General features: G+C 33.5%; 1 long non-coding RNA gene across 1 annotated transcript; it reads right to left on the bottom strand.

Annotated features, from left to right (window-relative positions):
• Positions 1–696: 696 nt before the first annotated feature.
• Positions 697–18363, bottom strand: LOC132749338 (uncharacterized). The gene is made up of 4 exons (XR_009628394.1): positions 18258–18363; positions 4102–4187; positions 2745–3625; positions 697–2002 (listed from the first exon to the last, which is right to left on the bottom strand). It is a non-coding gene; the product is annotated as an uncharacterized LOC132749338 (long non-coding RNA).
• Positions 18364–20770: the final 2407 nt, after the last annotated feature.

Here is a 20770-nt window from a genome sequence, read left to right as displayed (position 1 = left end):
AGGAAGATATGCAAATAAATTATGATATTCCCCCCAAAATGTGTGAAAATATGATATTTTCCCCAAAAGTGTGAAAATCGCAGATTTTTTCCCAACAAAAAGGGTTAGGGCGCCTTCCCCAAAACTAGTGAAAAGGCCCTGCAACTTCATAACTGTGGAGTGAACGGCATTTACAAAAGAGAGTGAGATAATTTCATCATAAAGGTCCCCTTGATTGGTAATTGCACTCGTCTATAAAGTGTTTACTTTTAAGCTGAAATATTTACTTAAGTAGATCATTACCAGTACCTCTGGGCTTTCATGATATTGGTATAAACAATACAAAATATGCTAAAATTAATGAAGATTCCAAGAAATTACATTACATGAACAAGTTAATATTAACTGTACATTGTCACCGATGGGCGTTCCTCTGGTTTATCTAATCTGATCCCTAAACAATTTACTAGCGGTAAAGATGTTTCTGACAGTCAATAGACATTCAAGCTTATTATTATTTGTCATACATTTTCATTGTGTATTATGATAATAATAAGATACGTACATGATCATGGGAATGCCAGTTGACTACCTCATATTGCAAGTTAAACATTTGATCACTTGCAAAAATCTGCAAGTAGAACATATCGCTAAATTCTAACCCTGATGGGTATGGGTCATGTTCCCAAAATCCTGGGAAAAAAACCTGATATTTTATGTACGGGAACTACCATTCATGATTCTTCATAAAAAGTTATCTAGGTTTTTTAGTACCCCATATCAGGCCTCATAAGATTATTATGTACCATATGTAATATGACTGTTCAGTGTTGCATCTAGAATTTCAAAATTATGGGGGATTGTCACCCACTCAACTGAAAAATGTGGGGGATTTGAAAAAAAATGTGGGGGACATGCATTTACCTAACAATATGACATACCAAAACAAACTCATTTATCTTACATTAAGGCATTTTTAACAGCTATCAAACGCTTAACAACGGAAATAAAAAATAAAATATTGACGACTACTACAATACACATGCGAGATGACCAAGTCGGCTTATGCGCGCGATTTAGTACATATTTAAGTCATTGCCGCGATTAAAAACAAACATGGCTGAAGCGTTCAAGCAGCTCGTTCAAGATGCGATAAAGATGAAAAAGATCATCAGATGGGCGACTTGGCGAGCATTGACTTCATTAAAATGGGCGATCTGCAAATAATATGCGCAAATCGCGCAATCGCGCGGCCTAGATGCAACACTGATTGTTACTTACCCATCAGAAATGTAAGAAACACTGCACTGTGGTGTTATTCCAATAAGGTATTTGATGGTATGATGGTGTTTGCACATGTATGACCACCAGGTCTATGCTCGTGCTTTCAGTCCTGTTTGTTCCTCTATGAATACTTCAAAACAGTCAATGATTACAACATATTTATTTTCAAAGTATTTGCGTAATTCCATGCGCATTGTCTTTAAGTGTTTCTCTCTCTCTGGTTGTTTAATAAATTTTTTTATTACTCCACAACTCAGTAGTTTTTAAGAATAGTCTTGACACAGTTGACCGATTCCAAAAACATAACTCAAGAGGTTGGACAAGTCCATACTTAATTTCATAAAAGTCATTGTATCAGTTTGAACTTGCTTAGCACAAAACAATTTGGTAAATATTAAGTCCTATAAATTCATAAAGAAAGGGAATCATTAAAGAATGATGGTAATCCTGTACTAATCCAGATAAATGTTTCACCTTGTCATCATTGTCTCTGAAGAATTCAACATCAAATTTGTCCAATGAATTTACTGTTAACTCTAGTTTTTCAAGAAGCTTCTGTATTTTGTCAAAATGGGCAGACATTAAAAGGGCATCTAAATCTGTTTGAACCGAAACACCTGTGTTTTCATCCTCTTGTACTGCATGCTTCCCTTCCCTTAAATGGTTTGTCTCCTCAGGGTGTTCAAATTTAATCAAACGCATATACCTTGGTGCCAGGTACACTACTAGGCTTTCTTAGCTTACCTGAAAAAAAAGAAAGAGTAAAATTAAAATAAAACAATTTTCTAAAAGAAGCGACACTTTGCTTTCATATTAACAGTGATTTATATTACACTGTATATTAAGATTTATTATTTGGAATACATGTATGTTCTTAATTGCCTCAGCCGTCCATTTTCTAAGTTTATATAAATTTAAGTATTTTTTCTGCACTGACCAGTACTTGAACTTCAAAAGTGTCTGGTTGTTTGAAAATTTAATTTAATCAAGAAATTTTGTAAAATGGGATATGATTTTTTGAAAATTTAGCTAGACATAAACACCATTGAAGGTCAGGTATGCACAGAAAAAGTACTGAAATTTCATTGTACAGAAAACCTGGAAAGCACCAAAACATTGGAAAGCACTCGTATTTCTCTTTAAATGCAATGTATAAAATTAATTTATGGCTTAAGTAAGTAAAATATCATGCATACAAACACTTCATTGAAAGTGAATGTGCTGGTTAAATGATGCCGGGGTAGTAATACCAGCATTTAGTCCATGCTTTATTTCATGAATGTGATATCTATTTTCATCTAGTAAAAATTGTTTCTTCTTAACGATTATAAATGAAAAATAGGACTGATATTACAACATTGTATAATTATTATGAATTATATTTTATATACTACTTCTCTTCATACATAATTTGGGTACCCCATATCAGGCCTCATAACTAAATATTATTGTATACTGTATGTAAAATGATTGTTGCTTACCCGTCCATCCAATCCATCAGAAATGTAAGAAACACTGCACTGTGGTGTTATTCCAATAAGGTATTTGATGGTATGATGGTGTTTGTACATGTATGACCACCAGGTTTGTGCTTGAGCTTTCAGTCCTGTTAGTTCCTCTATGAATACTTCAAAACAGTCAATGTATACAACATATTTATTTCAAAAGTATTTGTGTAATTCCATGGGCATTGTCTTTAAGTGTTTATCTCTCTCTGGTGGTTTAATAACTAAAGTTATTATTTACAGTATGTAATATGATTGGCGCTTACCCTTCCACCCCATACATCAGAATGTAAGAAACACTGCACTGTGGTGTAATTCCAATAAGGTATTTGATGGTATGATGGTATTTGTACATGTATGACCACCAGGTTTGTGCTTGAGCTTTTAGTCCTGTTGGTTCCTCTATGAATACTTCAAAACAGTCAATGATTACAACACTATTATTTCCAAAGTATCTGCGTAATTCCATCGGTTATATTTCTAAGTGTTTCTCTCTGTCCACTTCATAAGTTTTTTTAATTTTAATTTTCTTATACATGACATCAATAGTTTTAAAGAATAGTCTTGACACAGTTGACCGAATGATTCCAAAAACACATCTTGAGAATAGGTTGGACATGTTAATTTTTAATTTCATTACAGTCATTGTCATCAGTCTAAACTTGCTTAGCACAACACAATTTGGTAATTTAAGTTCTATAATTAAAATTCAAATAAAAGTTGTACTATCAAAAAATCAACCACATAAATGTTTCACCCTGTCATCATTGTCTCTGAAGAATTCAACATCAAATTTGTCCAATGAATTTACTAATTCAGTGATTTTTTTTCCAATTTTCAAAACAACCTTTGGCTTTCTTAAGGGGAAAATATAGTGCATGAAATCAGAAAAGGGAAAACAAATTTTAACAACTGAGAAATGAAATTTACCCACACATTCAATAAAATTTTCAATTTCAGTTCAATCTAACATGCATGGTTCATAGCAAAGGCTATCTATAGGGACAGCTTTCTGTCTTGTAGCTGATATAAGTCAGCTGCTGTCATGACGAATGTGCACAGGGCATTTTAGGGGAAAATATTAGCATTTTTAGGGGAAAGTATACCTATTTTGGGCTAGGGGAAACAGCCTTTATTTGGCTGTAAAATACAGGTAAAATCACTGACTATTAACTTTAGTTTTTCACTTTTGTTCACTTCTTAACTTCTGAAGTTCGTCAAAATGGACAGGCATTAAAGGGGCGACTAAATCTATTTGAAACGAAACACCTGTGTCTTCATCCTCTAGTACTGTAAGCTTTCCTTCCCTTACATAGTCGTCAACTAAGCTTACCTCCTCAGAAAGTTCACATTCAATCAAACACGTTTACCTTGGTGCCCAGTCAGAATTCAGCTGGTCATACAAATAGGCTTTCTTACCTGAAAAAAGTTAAAGCATAAATTAAAATACAGTCGACTCCACTTATAACAAACTCGCTTATAACGAATTATCGTTAATAGCGAACTAAATCTGACATTCCCGGCCGATTCTTTCTTTATTTTATATTAAATCACATCGCTTAATACGTACTCGCTTAAAGCGAATTTTCGGCTATAACGAACCATTTTTTCAAGCCCCAAATGATGGAAAACATTTAAATAACCTCGGTTATAACAAACTGTTATAATTGAAATATCGGAATGGGCTCGATTAGGATCAGTACATGAATAACACTATCCGATAATTAAACAATGGAATGATTGCACAAGTTAGTTATGGCTTCAGGGAATAAAGATTTTGAAAATGTTCTCACAACATAATTACCTACTTGTTACAGAAAATTTGTATTTCACATCCTCAGTTGATTGCTGTAAATACCCGATTTTTTGATTTTTTGTGTTTTCAATATTAACCAAACAATAATAAGCAAATAGCAAAAAGAAAACAAATGGTTAGAACTTCATAGACAATTAATACATGAATAAATCTATGTACCATGTACATAATATATTGCTCAATAAAATGCCCGCATTAAATAACCGCTGCAGTAAAATACTGGTTACACCGGTTACCAGTGAAGAGTATGGCCTTCAAGGCAAATTTCCCCATCCAAACAAGTCAGCAAGTTGTTGCTACTTCGCTTTTAGCAAATTTCGGATATAACGAACGATATTTTAATGTCCCATTGAGTTTGTTATAAGCGGAGTCGACTGTAAAACTATTTTTTTTTAACAAGAATTGACACTTTGCTTTCATATTAACAGTTGTTTTTTTAATATATACAGTATTTTCATTACTAGGAATAATTTCCTAATTGGGCCCAAAAAAAATAATTGTTTGTTTAGGGTAACCTTCCCAAAATTGCTAGGTAGGGTAGGTAGGGATTTTTTTTGATTTTTTTTATTTATTTTTTTTCAAAATCAGTCGTAAGTTCAGAGTGTTTTCTTGCACATGGCAGTCTTTCCTACACTACTGACATTGCCTGACTTTGTATTATCATATTTTATCATATAAACAATACTTCTTAGCTTTAATGCCATTTAATGTTATTTCAATATTTAATAAAGACAATATACCCAAACATGTGTTAATTCTGATGTTTGTTTGCTACAGGCACTACTTTAAAGTTTGACTCTAATCTGAACAGCAAACAGTGCAGATTCTCATCAGCTTGCATGGTTGCAATTCTGCTGATCTGAGTCTACATTGGTTGCATGGTAGGAGTTAAGCACAATAAAAGAGCTAAAATGACATGCTGTGATCTGGCTTTCAAAGTTTTAGTTAAAAAATCTAGACTTATTCTGTTTTTCACTATTTGATATTCGTGCATTAAATACTGCACATTTCATTGAATTAACAATTGTAGAGCTGACGTCTTGAAGCTCTTACAGTATAACAAAGTTTATATTTTGACACTATGGTACAATTTAACAAAATCTATAATTTTGAAATGCAATTTTGATAAACTGGTTCTCATAAAAAGTGCAAACACTTCTATTTGTAAAATGACACCCTTGTCAATCAAATACTGTTTATTTTCTATCAGATACAACATATCAACATGATACATGATCTATCAACATATCAAAGACAATAGCCAAGCTTATTGTTGAATTGGAATTTTGTAGATGTCATTCAAAGTGTCGTCTAATAGTATCCATGGCCCATCTGAAAAAAAGCAAAGACTAGATCTCAATAACACATGGAAAATGGGATACATTTGTGATGGTATGAAACAAAATGGTCAGACTCCAAGTCTGGCTAAAAATTTGTTTCAGTAGTATGCAAAAGAGGATGAAAAATATACTGGAAAAGCTTTGCAGGTCTCCAGAATAGCTATGTACATATGACCTGTGGCTATACTTTATACTCAAGTGCACTTGATTTTCAGTGGGACTAGGGTCTCATTTGCCTCTAACTACTGTCTGAACTTGAACTGGTTTAATAAATTGTAACACTTTCAATTTTCCAATCAAGCTGAAATGTGTAACTTCAGTGTTTTTTTCACCCTTTTCATTTTAATGTTACTGTTTTAATATTCATTTTGAAGTGTGGCCGTTGTGGCACAGGACATATCAAAACATCTTTTCAAATTTTTAAATATTAAAAGCAATAAAAAAAGAGTGGCATTGGTTTTACCTAAAATGTGTTTAACCTTGTTATTTATACAATAAAATATCAATATAGATCTACTAAAAAAAAAAAAAAAAAAAAAAATTCACTGACAGGTATGCAACATCCGAGTACGAAAATTATGGGTATGTTCGTTCTCGGTGTCAAAATTTTCCACCGGCAGGTAGTATCGTCGGGTTTTAGCATGAAATCAATGCAATATATATTTTTCTATCAAAACTGTCTATGAACAGATCCTTATTTTCACGTAAATTACCACAGTAAAGCCAGAAAGTCAGAAATCACCCAGGTCCGAAAGATGAGACCGTCATGACATGTACATTATTTGTAGCCTGGTATTTACGCATGAAATACTACATCAACAAAGAGATCAAACGGGTCGAACACACATGCAAACAACTGGATTTTACATACTTTTAAATAGTTTTATCCTCCACGAGTGGCACAAAGTCCTTTGTGCCTGTATTCTAAGAAAAACTCTACATGTAAAAGAAATTCCTATCGGAAGTGTTCTCCTGCAACCCGTTCCGCTCTATGTCAATGTATGTAAAACGGAAGCCGGAGAATACTTCCGGTAGGAATTCCCTTCTAAAAATATCGTCTACATGTAGAATTTTTGTTTCCGACAGCGTGATATTCATTGGACCGCAATACAGCACGAGCCAATCAAAACACGTATAACTAAAAATGACCGATCTAAATCGTCTGAGAGTTTTACGACAGCGTCTCAAGCTTTCAATTCTCATTTATCCGCCCTTTGAAACTATCTATTCGCAAACGAATATTTTATTTTTGTTCAGAAACGGAAAAAAATAGTTAGGGTCGGCGCATTTTTATAGGTAGGGTCGGGTTACCCGAAACAAACATATTTTTTTTTAGGCCTTAATAATGCATCAGAGCCAGGGGTCTGTTAAAAAATCCTTAATTGCATCAGCAGTCTGTTAAAAAACCAAGAGGGAAATGATGGCCCTAGATCGCTCCCCTGACCCATCAACCACATCCAAGCAATGTCTGCATCCTGACCAAGTTTGATGACAATGGAGTCAAAAATGTGAACTCTAGTGTGTTAACAAGGTTTTTCCATATTTGGGCAGTGTGACCTAGCTTTTGACCCCAGGTGACCCATATTCAAACTTGACCTAGAAATCATCAAAACAACCTTCCTGACAAATTTCCAGAATATTTGGATCAAAACTGCAGCCACTGGAGTGTTAAAAAGATTTTTCTATTTTTAGCTCCTGTGACCTAGTTTTTGACCGGAGATGACCGGAATCGCACATCAGATTAAAGTGGACAGAATGAGAGATGGCGGAATGCGCGGAGTGCGAAATATGACAGATTTTCACAAGAGTATGTGGTGTTTTTGCAGCTTTGTGAAAAATTATACACATATGAATGTATTGATACAGTATTATTTTCAAGCATTAATATATGAAAATATGCTGATAGAACGATGCAACGCTTAATTAAACTAGAACTATCACTAAATTTGATTAATACCCCCACAAGACTGCTTCGGAAATGAGGATGTTACTAGTAACAGAATACCTTGTAAAAGAATTAAAATATAGAGTTATGGTTGTGGGCAATTAAAGATAGTTGTGGTTCTTGTATGTTGCATTTCCTTTCAATGTGGTTGGCCATTGATGAAGTTTAATTGAATTACTCTGTAATAAGTCCAGAAAGACAGAGAAAAGGAACAAAGGGCAATAACTCTATAAATACTGAAGATAGAGTTATAGTTCTTGTGCACTGCACTTCCTCTTATTGTGCTTGACCATTGTATGAAGTTGTTTTGAATACCAACCAATACGTTTTAAGTTATGCTCCGGACAAGGAAAAGTATCAAAGGCCAGTAACTCTGTATTTTGTCAAAATGGAGTTACGGCTCTTGTGCACTGCACTTCCTTTTAATGTCCTTAACAACTGTATTAAGTTGTACTGAATTCCAAACAGTAGTTTTCAAGTTATGCACTGGACAAGGAAAAGTAACAAAGGGCAAATACTCTGTAATAAGTCAAGATGGAGTTATGGTTCTTGTGCACTGCACTTCCTCTCAATGTGCTTGACCATTGTATCAAGTTATATTGAATTCCAACCATTAGTCTTCAAGTTATGCTCCAGACAAAAAAGCAATGGAAAAGTGCTTGACCATTGTATCAAGTTATATTGAATTCCAACCATTAGTCTTCAAGTTATGCTCCAGACAAAAAAGCAATGGAAAAGTAACAAAGGGCAGTAACTCTGTAATAAGTCAAGGTGGAGTTATGGTTTTTGTACACTGCACTTCCTCTCAATGTGCTGGACCACTGTATGAAGTTGTTTTGAATTCCAAAGAGTAGTTTTCAAGTCATGCTCTGGACAAGGAAAAGTAACAAAGGGCAGTAACTCTGTAATTAGTCAAGATGGAGTTGTGGTTATTGTGCACTGCACTTCCTCTCAATGTGCTTGACCATTGTTTAAAGTTATAATAACTCTGTAATAACTTTAGATAGAGTTATGGTTCTTGTGCACTGCATTTCCCCTTATTGTGTTTGACAATTGTATGAAGTTGTTTTGAATTCCAACCAGTAGTTTACAAGTTATTCCCCGGACAAGGAAAAGTAACAAAGGGCAATAACTCTGTAATTAGTCAAGATGGAGTTATGGTTCTTGTGCACTGCACTTCCTCTCAATGTGCTTGACCATTGTATGTAGTTATATTGATATCTTCAAGTTATGCTCCGGACAAGGAAAATGCAACGGACAAAAAAAAGCAATGGAAAAGCAACAAAGGGCAATAACTCTGTAATATCTTTAGATAGAGTTATGGTTCTTGTGCATTGCACTTCCCCTTATTGTGTTTGACAATTGTATGAAGATGTTTTGAATTCCAACCAGTAGTTTTCAAGTTATGCCCCGGACAAGGAAAAGTAACAAAGGGCAATAACTCTGTAATTAGTCAAGATAGAGTTCAAGTTATGCTCCGGACAAGGAAAATGCAACGGACAAAAAAAAGCAATGGAAAAGCAACAAAGGGTAATAACTCTGTAATTACTTTAGATAGAGTTATGGTTCTTGTGCACTGCACTTCCCCTTATTGTGTTTGACAATTGTATGTAGTTATAATGAATTCCAACCATTAGTCTTCAAGTTATGCTACGGACAAGGAAAATGCAATTAACAAAAAAAGGCAATGGAAAAGCAACAAAGGGCAATAACTCTGTAATTACTTTAGATAGAGTTATGGTTCTTGTGCACTGCACTTCCCCTTATTGTGTTTGACAATTGTATGAAGTTGTTTTTAATTCCAACCAGTAGTTTTCAAGTTATGCCCCGGACAAGGAAAAGTAACAAAGGGCAATAACTCTGTAATTAGTCAAGATAGAGTTATGGTTCTTGTGCACTGCACTTCCTCTCAATGTGCTTGACCATTGTATGTAGTTATATTGAATTCCAACCATTAGTCTTCAAGTTATGCTCCGGACAAGGAAAATGCAACGGACGTCTGGACCGACCCACCGACCGCCAAACCACCGGGTGACTCCTATATACCCCCCAAACTTAGTTTTTTGGGGTACAAAAAGTACCTAATTAAAAAAATTATTTGCCTATTGTTTAGGCATACTCTCTACACTTTGACGCCCTTTTACTTCAAGCACAAATTATTACCGCGATTCAGATTAGGCCTAAAAAAAAAATATGTTTGTTTCGGGTAACCCAACCCTACCTATAAAAATGCGCCGACCCTAACTATTTTTTTCCGTTTCTGAACAAAAAAAAAAAAAAAATTCGTTAGCGAATAGAGAGTTTCAAAGGGCGGATAAATGCGAATTGAACGCTTGAGACGCTGTCGTAAAACTCTCAGACGATTTGGATCGGTCATTTTTAGTTATACGTGTTTTGATTGGTTCGTGCTGTATTGCGGTCCAATGAATATCACGCTATTGGAAACAAAAATTCTACATGACGACGATATTTTTAGAAGGTAATTCCTACCGGAAGTATTCTCCGGCTTCCGTTTTACATACATTGACATAGAGTGGAACGGGGTACCAAGCACGTGTTGCGGGAAAACACTTCCGATTTAGGAATTTCTTATACATGAAGATTTTTTCTTAAAATACAGGCACATAGGACTTAGTGTCACTCGTGGAGGATAAAACCATTTAAAAGTATGTAAAATCCAGTTGTTAGCATGTGTGTTCGACCCGTTTGATCTCTTTGTTGATGTAGTATTTCAAGCGTAAATACCAGGCTACAATGTACATGTCATGACGGTCTCATCTTTCGGACCTGGGTGATTTCTGACTTTCTGGCTTTACTGTCAGTGTGGTAAATTTACGTGTAAATAAGGATCTGTTCATAGACAATTTTGATAGAAAATATATATTGCATTGATTCCATGCGAAAATCCGACGATATTACCTGCCGGTGGAAAATTTTGACACCGAGAAAGAACATACCCATAATTTTCGTACTCGGATCATGCATACCTGTCAGTGAAATTTCTTCTTTTTTTTTTTTAGTATATTGATATTTTATTGCATAAATAACAAGGTTTAACACATTTTAGGTCAAATCAATGCCACTATTTTTTTTTTATTTCTTTTAATATTTAAAAATTTGAAAAGCTGTTTTGATATGTCCTGTGCCACACTTCAAAATGAATGAGACCCTGGTCCCACTGAAAATCAAGACTTAGTGCACTTGAGTATAAAGTATAGCCACAGGTCATGTGTACATAGCTATTCTGGAGATCTGCAAAGCTTTTCCAGTATATTTTTCATCCTCTTTTGCATACTGAAACAAATTTTTACCAGACTTGGAGTCTGACTCTACTGTGCATCATTTTGTTTCATACCGTCACAAATGTATCCCATTTTCCATGTGTTATTGAGACCTAGTCTTTGCTTTTTTTTCAGATGGGCCATGGACACTATGAGACGACACTTTGAATGACATCTACAAAATGCCAATTCATCAAAAAGCTTGGCTATTGTCTTTGATATGTTGATATACATGTATCTGATAGAAATAAATAGTATTTTGATTGACAAGGGTGTCATTTTACAAATAGAAGTGTTTGCATTTTTATGTGAACCAGTGTATCAAAAGTGCAATTCAGAATTATAGATTTTGTTAAATTGTACCACAGTGTCAAAATATAAACTTTGTAATACTGTAAGAGCTTCAAGATTGTTAATTCAATGAAATGTGCAGTATTTAATGCATGAATATCAAATAGTGAAAAACAGAATAAGTCTAGATTTTTTAACTGAAACTTTGAAAGCCAGATCACAGCATGTCATTTTAGGTCTTTTATTGTGCTTAACTCCTACCATGCAACCAATGTAGACTCAGATCAGCAGAATTGCAACCATGCAAGCTGATGAGAATCTGCAATGTTTGCTGTTCAGGTTAGAGTCAAACTTTAAAGTAGTGCCTGTAGCAAACAAACATCAAAATTAACACATGTTTGGGTATATTGTCTTTATTCAATATTGAAATAACATTAAATGGCATTAAAGCTATGCAGATTTTAATCAGAATTATTGTTTATATGATAAAATATGATAATACAAAGTCAAGCAATGTCAGTAGTGTAGGAAAGACTGCCATGTGCAAGAAAACACTCTGAACTTACGACTGATTTTGAAAAAAAAAAATAAAAATTTTTTTAAAAAATCCCTACCTACCCTACCTAGCAATTTTGGGAAGGTTACCCTAAACAAACAATTTTTTTTTTTTGGCCTTAAGATAATTCTTTTTTACACGGTTTAATGGGTGCATTACAAAAAATTTTCTTGATTGCTTAAAAACTTTTAAAGAAATTCATGTTTGAAATTTGTCCTTATTTCTTTGAATTATTTTCAAATGATTTGTACATTTTTTATTTGATTACCTGTATATTAGTATAAATATAGTAAATTTTCTACTAATTAGTAGTAAATATATTTTTCAGATCATTCTAGACAAGCGTTCATATATAGATAAATTCATTAGATTGGCAAGGAAGAAACTTTTATTGGCATACAGAACGGCTGTTTTATAATATTTTTTTTTATTTTGAAACAGATTTTTTTCAAAGATATCCTTTACAATTCACGTCATATGATTTATTTGTCATATGTTTATTTTCATTATTTTTCAAGGAAAGGGCTATACAAATTTAGTTGTATATTTTCTATTTCATTTATAAATGTTAATAAAGAAAATAGATTTACATTGTATTTATAAAATTATATATCCTGTTCTGTAAGTTCTGAATCATTTTCTTATCACACATACCATGGATTGTAGTTAAAGCATGGTGCATATCCCTATCGGTACCCTCTTTGCGAAATCTGCTGAAACGGTACCCTCTCTGAACATGCACAGGTCATTCTCTGCTAAAAACAAACCGGCGATGGATACCAATCCAGTAAAATTTCATTGTAATAAGGAAAGGAGGTATGTCACGTAGAAAAGATGTATACTACGGAACACTAGGATGTTTTATTTATGTCCTGATTTGTAATGTGCCTGATTTTCATTTACTGCAACTTCACAATAAGCTACAAAAAATCGACATGTCTTGCTTCGCCCATCACCTCGATATATTTTTCGGGCTGAAATGAACCTGTGATAGATGTCTCGATTCTAAATTCGACATTTTTCTGATATTACTCAATTTTTAGTAACATCGGAAAAATGTCGAATTTAAAACACAGGGACCCAGCACAGTGTTGGGATAGTGTAAAAATGTAATTTTTAAAAAAAAATATATATTGTATATATATATATATAGACAAGGGGTTGAACTCGCCAAATGGGCCGAACGCCCCTAGTCCAGTATAAGTCAAAATTGCAAAGTCATTCTTGCGTAAATCATATAAAGCTATATGACGGTAAGTTGTTTATTTTGTTTTGTTTTATCAATTTATTGCGGGTTGGTGTAATCACATGGTCTGGAATTGCGTTTTTACACGTAGAAAATCGAGTGTTGACAGGTTGCACGGTTGTGTCCGACCTAGCAAAAATACGATGTTTCATCCGAAATATCGGTTTGTTGTTCAAAAACGGTTTAAGTGGGGACAGTAATGTTATTGTCAACGTCTAGTGATGTCATTTAGCTGCAATTTGATATATAGCTTCAGGGGTCATCCTGGGGGGAAATTTTAGGGAGAAGTGACTTCCTCGCGAAAATTAGGGAGAAGGAAAACAACCCAATGTGTATGCATTAACATGCTTGGCTATACATCCTTTAATTATAATATAAACACAATTAACATCACTTATAATATTTCTCCAGTTTATTAATTAATAGTAGATCTGGCAATGGCATCTAAATGTTTTTGAGCTGCAAATATGAATAAAAACAAATTATTTTTGATATCTATTTATCAGCTATTTATTAGCTTTCTCTAAATATGTGTTTATATATTTTCATGTAGATTTGTTGATAATTATGTGTAAGAAAAGATATGATGATAAAAATAACTTTATATTATTTACTTTCCTCACTTTTAATAATTAATAAAATCTGTTCTGTTCTGTTCTGATATAACAGAATTTTCTTTCAATATCCTTTACCTTGTAATGTCAGATTTATATGATTGTATATAATTATGCTTATAAAACAATTTTCAAACATCAAAGAATATGTAAAATATGTACTGCAAACATTTGTGCACATTATATTTGATCACTAAAATTATATACATTCATTACTTATTGAAAATTTTGACTGAGAAATTATAGGAAATAAATTTCTAATTACCTCCCTTTATTTTCATGAAATGTTAAATTCGGTAATATCTTTATAAATAATGCTTTTTGAAATTTACAATATTGATAAATCTCACTGTCTACAACATACCAATCGCAAGATTTTTGCGAATTGGCTCTCTTAAATTTTCGCGTAGGTGTAACTATCAGAATCAGTAACTTTCTTACTGCTAGGTTTTGGAAATTTCGCCCTGTAGCCATGACGTGAGCGACATAATTTTACAGTAAAAATTGATGTTAACGGACTGAAATGATTCAAAACTATGATCCGGTCGCTGATCATTAATGAAATTGATTATTTTTAATTGACTAACAGTTTTGTGATAGCCGTGAAAAATCCATTGCACATCGCCTTTACTCGGGTTAAAACCCCACCATCGAAGTGCATCGTGTAAATCAATTAGGGAAGATTGCACGTGTTTAGATAATCGGGGAAAAAACAATCTATAATTATCGCCAAATCCCGTATTAAACTCGCAAAACTGTCACACAATTATACCTTTTCGGGCCGATGCTCTCGTTATTTACTGTTTAGAGTAGGCGGTCTATCGCTTTGCTTACAGGTAGAAGGGTAGTATAAAGCTGCTTACAGGTAGAAGGGTAGTATAAAGCGACGCTCTGATTGGATAATGATAATTAGCAGTCGTCATATGGGCGGATACAATCTCTGCTCTTTACATCGCCAATTAATTACTATTTGGGAATTAAGATTTTATCGGCGATGTTGACTTCTCTTTGATCAATCGGGAGAGCGAAATTGGAATATACACGGCGAAGTTTTCGCCTGAATCGCCCTTCCGGATGAGCCCTGAGCTTTATATAATTTACGCAAGAATGACTTTACAATTTTGACTTATACTGGACTAGGGGCATTCGGCCGATTTGGCGAGTTCAACCCCTTGTCTATATATATATATATACAATATATATTTTTTTTTAAAAATTACATTTTTACACTATCCCAACACTGTGCTGGGTCCCTGTGTTTTAAATTCGACATTTTTCCGATGTTACTAAAAATTGAGTAATATCAGAAAAATGTCGAATTTAGAATCGAGACATCTATCAAGGCTCTCGATTGACACGGGGATCCGGGTTTTGACTCGTGAAAATCAGGAAATGCACACATTTGACACGTGATAAAATCTGCTCAAGAGTCAATTTGCCACGTGGGATTTTCAGCTATGCAATAATAATTACCTAAAATCCACACCTAATTACCTATAAAATCCTACACATGTTCAAATCACACTAAAAAAATGTCACCGTGTGTAATACACAGCATTGTTTATAGCCTGTGCACTGAAGCGTGACATCATTGGATGCAATGACAGCGCTAAAAATAGCTCTACACAACTGATAAGAATTACATACTTGAGGTGTCAATTATTGATTGCTTTTAAAGGTTTACAATACGTCTTTGATTTACTTGGAGTGCCTGTACATTTGTTATTTTCCATTAAATATTCCTAGTGCATTTTGGTATTTAAAATTAATATGATATAATCATATATAGCATACCAGTATAGATATTTCTTTACATTGTAAATTTTTAATCCTTAATTTATTCTTTTACAGTAAAGATGCTATTCATTTTTTTTATTTGTTCTTTTTTTTTCTTCTTTTTTTTTTGGGGGGGGGGGGGGGAGGGGGGGGTATACATTAAAACAAGGCATTTTTTCCATGTTAAATATAATCAATTTAGACTTGAGAATCTACCCAAAATGACCTCCAAAACAGTAATTTTTGTAACATAAAAATGATTCATGTAGTCAAATGTTTAAGACGCTAGAAAATAATTATTTGACTCATGAAAATTTTGGCCAAACGCTCATTCTCAATAAAACACAGCATTTGATGTTCCACTGGGTAGCTCTTATACGAAGGTTTTTCTTGAGGTCAAAATGTCGTTAGAAAGGTGGCTGCCACTTTGTCTAATAGGGACACTCTCAGTTTTACATTTCTATCTGTTATTTTTCTTTTACAAGTACCATTAATGCCCTAAAATGAAACATACGTTACTGTCGCCACCTAGAATTTTCAACTTTGAAATTATGTTTCAGAAAAATAAGTTCCAGAATAAACGAAACATGTGCAATTAGTCATTGCTGTGTGTATATGAACTTTGATTATTGGTAAAAATTATATTTGACTGTTAAAATCGCATTGGTATAATGGATGATCAAATGTCGCCAAATGCATATAAATAAATAGTGACAAACCTAAAACATTAAGAAGTGAAACCCAAATTACATAATTGAATCGATGCATGCTTAATAATACAGCATATATATGATTATAAATAAAAATAAGCTTGCAGCCTCTCAAATATCATTCTATTTTCGGAAATTTTCATTTTTTATTCAAATCTATTCAACAGCACTTTAAAAAGAAACATACGTTACCATTATTTAAGAGCCAATCCATTCAAAGAAGATTCCAAACAAGAAAGAAAATTAACATGTGTGTAACTCTGATATATTAACCATAAATTATGACGGCTTAAACGGTCTTGCGTCATTTTTTAACCCACTTTCAATGTAAAAATGAAACATACGTTACAGAAACATACGTTATCAACTTTTTAAAGTAAGTTTATCAAAAGGAAAATTGAAGACAGAAAGCACGTATAACAGCAACATTAACTTCTATTTGACATTAGTAAGTAAATTTTGTTAACTTTGGTCGAGTTTTTACTTGTTTAAGTAACCACAGTGAAACAAACGTTACTTTTATCAAACAGACTTAATATTGTTTACACATGCATATATAAAAACATAAAATCGCATTTTATGACAATAGAATGATGTGCATTTGATTCCTAAATAAAAAAGTCGATTTTACATGTAAGTTTAAATTCCGTGATAAAGTTCATAAATAAGCGAGTGTGAAACATACGTTACGATCCAACTTACAATTCAACAATTTTTGAAAATTAAAGATAAAGTTGGGATTAGCATGCCTGTTAGTAACGGTTACCTTGTATTAGTTGTAAGAAGACACAAAATTGTTTACAAAGGAAAGATATGTTAATAATATGTTGATGTACCAGCAGAAATGTTGAAAATATATTACAAGATATTGATGTTCTCAGCAACAACTAATTCGTTTCTGCAAAGAGCTTACTGGCCGTATTTCATTCTATATATAATAATGTTAAAATAATATCCATAAATATAAATTATTTTACAAAAAATAAAATTGTTTTCTCAACCTTTACTTGCATTTGAATAAAATGAAACATACGTGACATCCTATATGGGGATAAATATCGAACTGCTTAGTACTAAATTTTCCAAATATTAAGAAAGTGGAAAGTTGAATGTTTTGAAAAAAAAATGCTCATACAAAATTTGTGTATGCATTCGACCTCTTATATATTATATATGATATATATCCTTTGAATGAAGACATAAAATAATCATTTCCAAAATTGACTATTTTTGCTTTCTACGAATATTTAACTTTGAAGAAACTGACTGAAAATTAGCAAGGTACCCAACTTCTTTGAATTTTCCTGGGTTAGAAAGTCCCTCTAGATAGAGAATTTACAGATTTGGATATATTTTACAGACATTTGTTATAAATATGCAGCCAATATGTTACATTATTAGATCTGAAATCTACGTTACCGAAGAAATACAGTGTCATTACCGAAAGAAATGCCATCCTGTTATATCATAGTTTCTTGTTCAAAATATTTCTGGCAAACTTGCAAAATACCCTAAACTTTTACTTCAGCGATAAAAAATGACACAATGACAACATCAAATTTTTAATATTTTTCAACCTCAAATGCTTTATTTTATTGAGAATGGGCGCAAAGAGTCTTAGACTCGTGAAATTCTGACCCTACTGAGAGCCCTGATCTATGTTAAAAAATCGTTACATTCAATCAAATTTGAGTCCTACAAACCCTTCAAAAGGCTTTTTATCCCGAAACCAAGTGCCTATGAGTAAGCCTTACGACATGTCCAATATGGCGGCCATATAATCATAAGTTTATCGAAGTTTACGTTTATCATATTTATGTATCGATTTTTTTAGGGGAATTTTGTTAACATTTCATTTCAGTATGAAATAATTTAGACTCTACTTAATGGTCATAAAAATTTAAAGGTTCTTACCGCTGTTGCTTCGAAATTTGAGAAAATATTATCCTGGACTACAGGGCTGCCTTCGATTGCCTAACCCGTGTAACAGTAATAAGCACAAAAACTGGCTCATTTGAAACGATAACGGTGTCGCTACCGGAAAAGCTCATATGCGCATGCGTACCTATAAATAGTATTCCTCAATGCCGTTGACCCGTATTTTCAATCTCCACACAGTGATCTCCCCTTAATTCTTCGTACAATTCTGCCAAGGGAGGTAATCACTGTGAGGAGTTTGCCGTATTTTCGGGTTTTATTAATAGTAAATGGAAGACTAATAAAGTTTCCTCTTAAAAGGAAAGGCTTGCTCAGTTTTGCCATCATCCCATCCCCAAAAAAAAATTTCTGTTTCAATTTATTATCACAATTTTTTTGAATTACGGTATTTGTATATCAAAAAGGGTTTATTTAGTTTTTTTTTTTTTCTCGAAAAAAAAAACACTTTTTAAGGGATAGGTAGGGTAAGCCCAAGACTGGACGAGCACCTGTGCCCATTTGTTTGAGCACCAGTGTTATGCGTGCAAAATTGGACCAAAGAGGGACCAGAAGTCCACTGATTATAACTGAACGGGAACATGCTGACGATAACAGTAGCAACTTTTATTGTAAAGCATGTATCAACTATGTTACATGATGGCACGTCGTAAGGTTAATGATATGCATGGGCTATTTTTAGATAACCTCACCAAGACGTTTAAACTCGGTCAGTATATCTAAATATAACTTGATCATGCACTAATATTCTGCGTGATTCGGTCACGATCTTTAGGTAAGCAGGACTGCCCTTTGGAGACGGAATACTAATACAGTAACCATTCTCTATTGTATAAAACTAATAAAGACAAAAACCAATTATTTTTGCGTCTTGAAAAAAGGATTTAAACGGAACAATGTAAAAATAGAAATCCTATTTATATAAACAAACTGGGATTACCGAAGTTACTAAAATAGCTTAGATTTCCGTAATATTACTTCGTCTGATTCCGCAGTATGACGAAATCGCCCGAATTGTCACGATTGCAATCGGAACTACCTCGGCTATTATCATTAATCCGAAGAGTGACGGAAAGGGCCGAAAAGTTGCGATTGGCACGATTGAAGCTGGTTTCGCGTTCAATCATGCACTTACAAATGTAAGCAGGAAACCACCTAACCGGAACAACTTTTCCAAAACAATGGCTTGCAGCCGTGGCTGCAAGCCAAAAACACCAACAGTGACTGGGACAATTTCTTAAATATGAAAATTCATGCGAAAAATCAGCCTCGGCCAATAGAATTTTACGCAAAAATTTATATCACAAATTCTGTCATATCTTTTGATTTTGCCAATGGATTTTCTTCAAATTCAGGTCCTCTCAATTTGATGTTACCGGCTAATGTCATTTAGTTATTTTTATGAAAGAATAAGTCCTTATTGCTTTAATATTGTAATATAAACACCATTTATTTTAATGAGAGCATGAATTTTTGGGTTAAACTACAAGTAATCACAATTAAATGTGCTTTTTTCATAACTTTTTCTTTCAATATTACAATAAAACTTACTGATTATGACTTTTACCTATATACCATGGTAAATAAAGTAAAGTACCAAGATATATACCCTACATTGTTTGCTTAAGATATCAATAAAGACAAACAGAGGTAATCTTAAGTTTAGCAAAGAGGTTACCATATCGCCATGGGCTATGTCTTCTGACAAGGTAAGATTAGCCAACTCTCACACAAATAAGGCTAAAAAATGATAGCACATACTGTATCCCACTTAAAATCATTGAGAAGTCTTAAAATAGTCAAAATTAGAGAAATTTTCTCCTGATATATACATCAAAATATCTGCCAAATATTACCCAAGCATTGGGAGTGTTGCCAGAAATAGCTGAAGTTTCAAACTAGACATACGTTTTTACCTTCTCAACTTGTCCTGACAAATCTGCTGCCAAACTGAGCTGAAGGAGTTCTTCCATAGATCTTAACCAGTATAAGGTAAGGCCCTGTACTCAAACCCTGGCTTTGGTAACTGCATGGTCTGAAAAAATATGCAACACTAATACATGTCGAAGGAAATTATAAGACAGTAGCGTAGCCGGGCATACGCCAGTACGCCGTAGGCGTACTAAACGAAAATGAATTTCAAAAAATCAAAAAGTCTTTAATGTTGAAAACAGTTGTCCAAATCAGTACCCTAACCCGTGTTAGGCATCGCCGTGAGTTTTGACGGAGAAAAAAGGATTTGCTGACAAAAAAAAATTGTTATTAAGCGATTTAAATAGTGTATCGGTATTTTTGTTGCAAGTGTAGAACAGCTAGTACTATTTTAAGTAAGACAGTGTCATGCGTATTGACTTTATAGTATCTTATCGTAGAATCTTATTATATTCCGAATGTTGTTTACATAAGAAGTTATACTAGCGGGAAAAATCAAATGGCGTCCCAATGTGAAACGTCCGAAGAACATGAGCCTTCTTACGTAGATATTTTCAACT

Source organism: Ruditapes philippinarum, unplaced genomic scaffold (assembly GCF_026571515.1).
Source record: "Ruditapes philippinarum isolate M1 unplaced genomic scaffold, ASM2657151v2 ctg4797_1_1_1_1, whole genome shotgun sequence".
In the NCBI taxonomy this organism is placed as follows: domain Eukaryota; kingdom Metazoa; phylum Mollusca; class Bivalvia; order Venerida; family Veneridae; genus Ruditapes; species Ruditapes philippinarum.
Note: the sequence above shows the minus strand (reverse complement) of the source record. Positions and strands in the feature narration are given on the sequence as shown.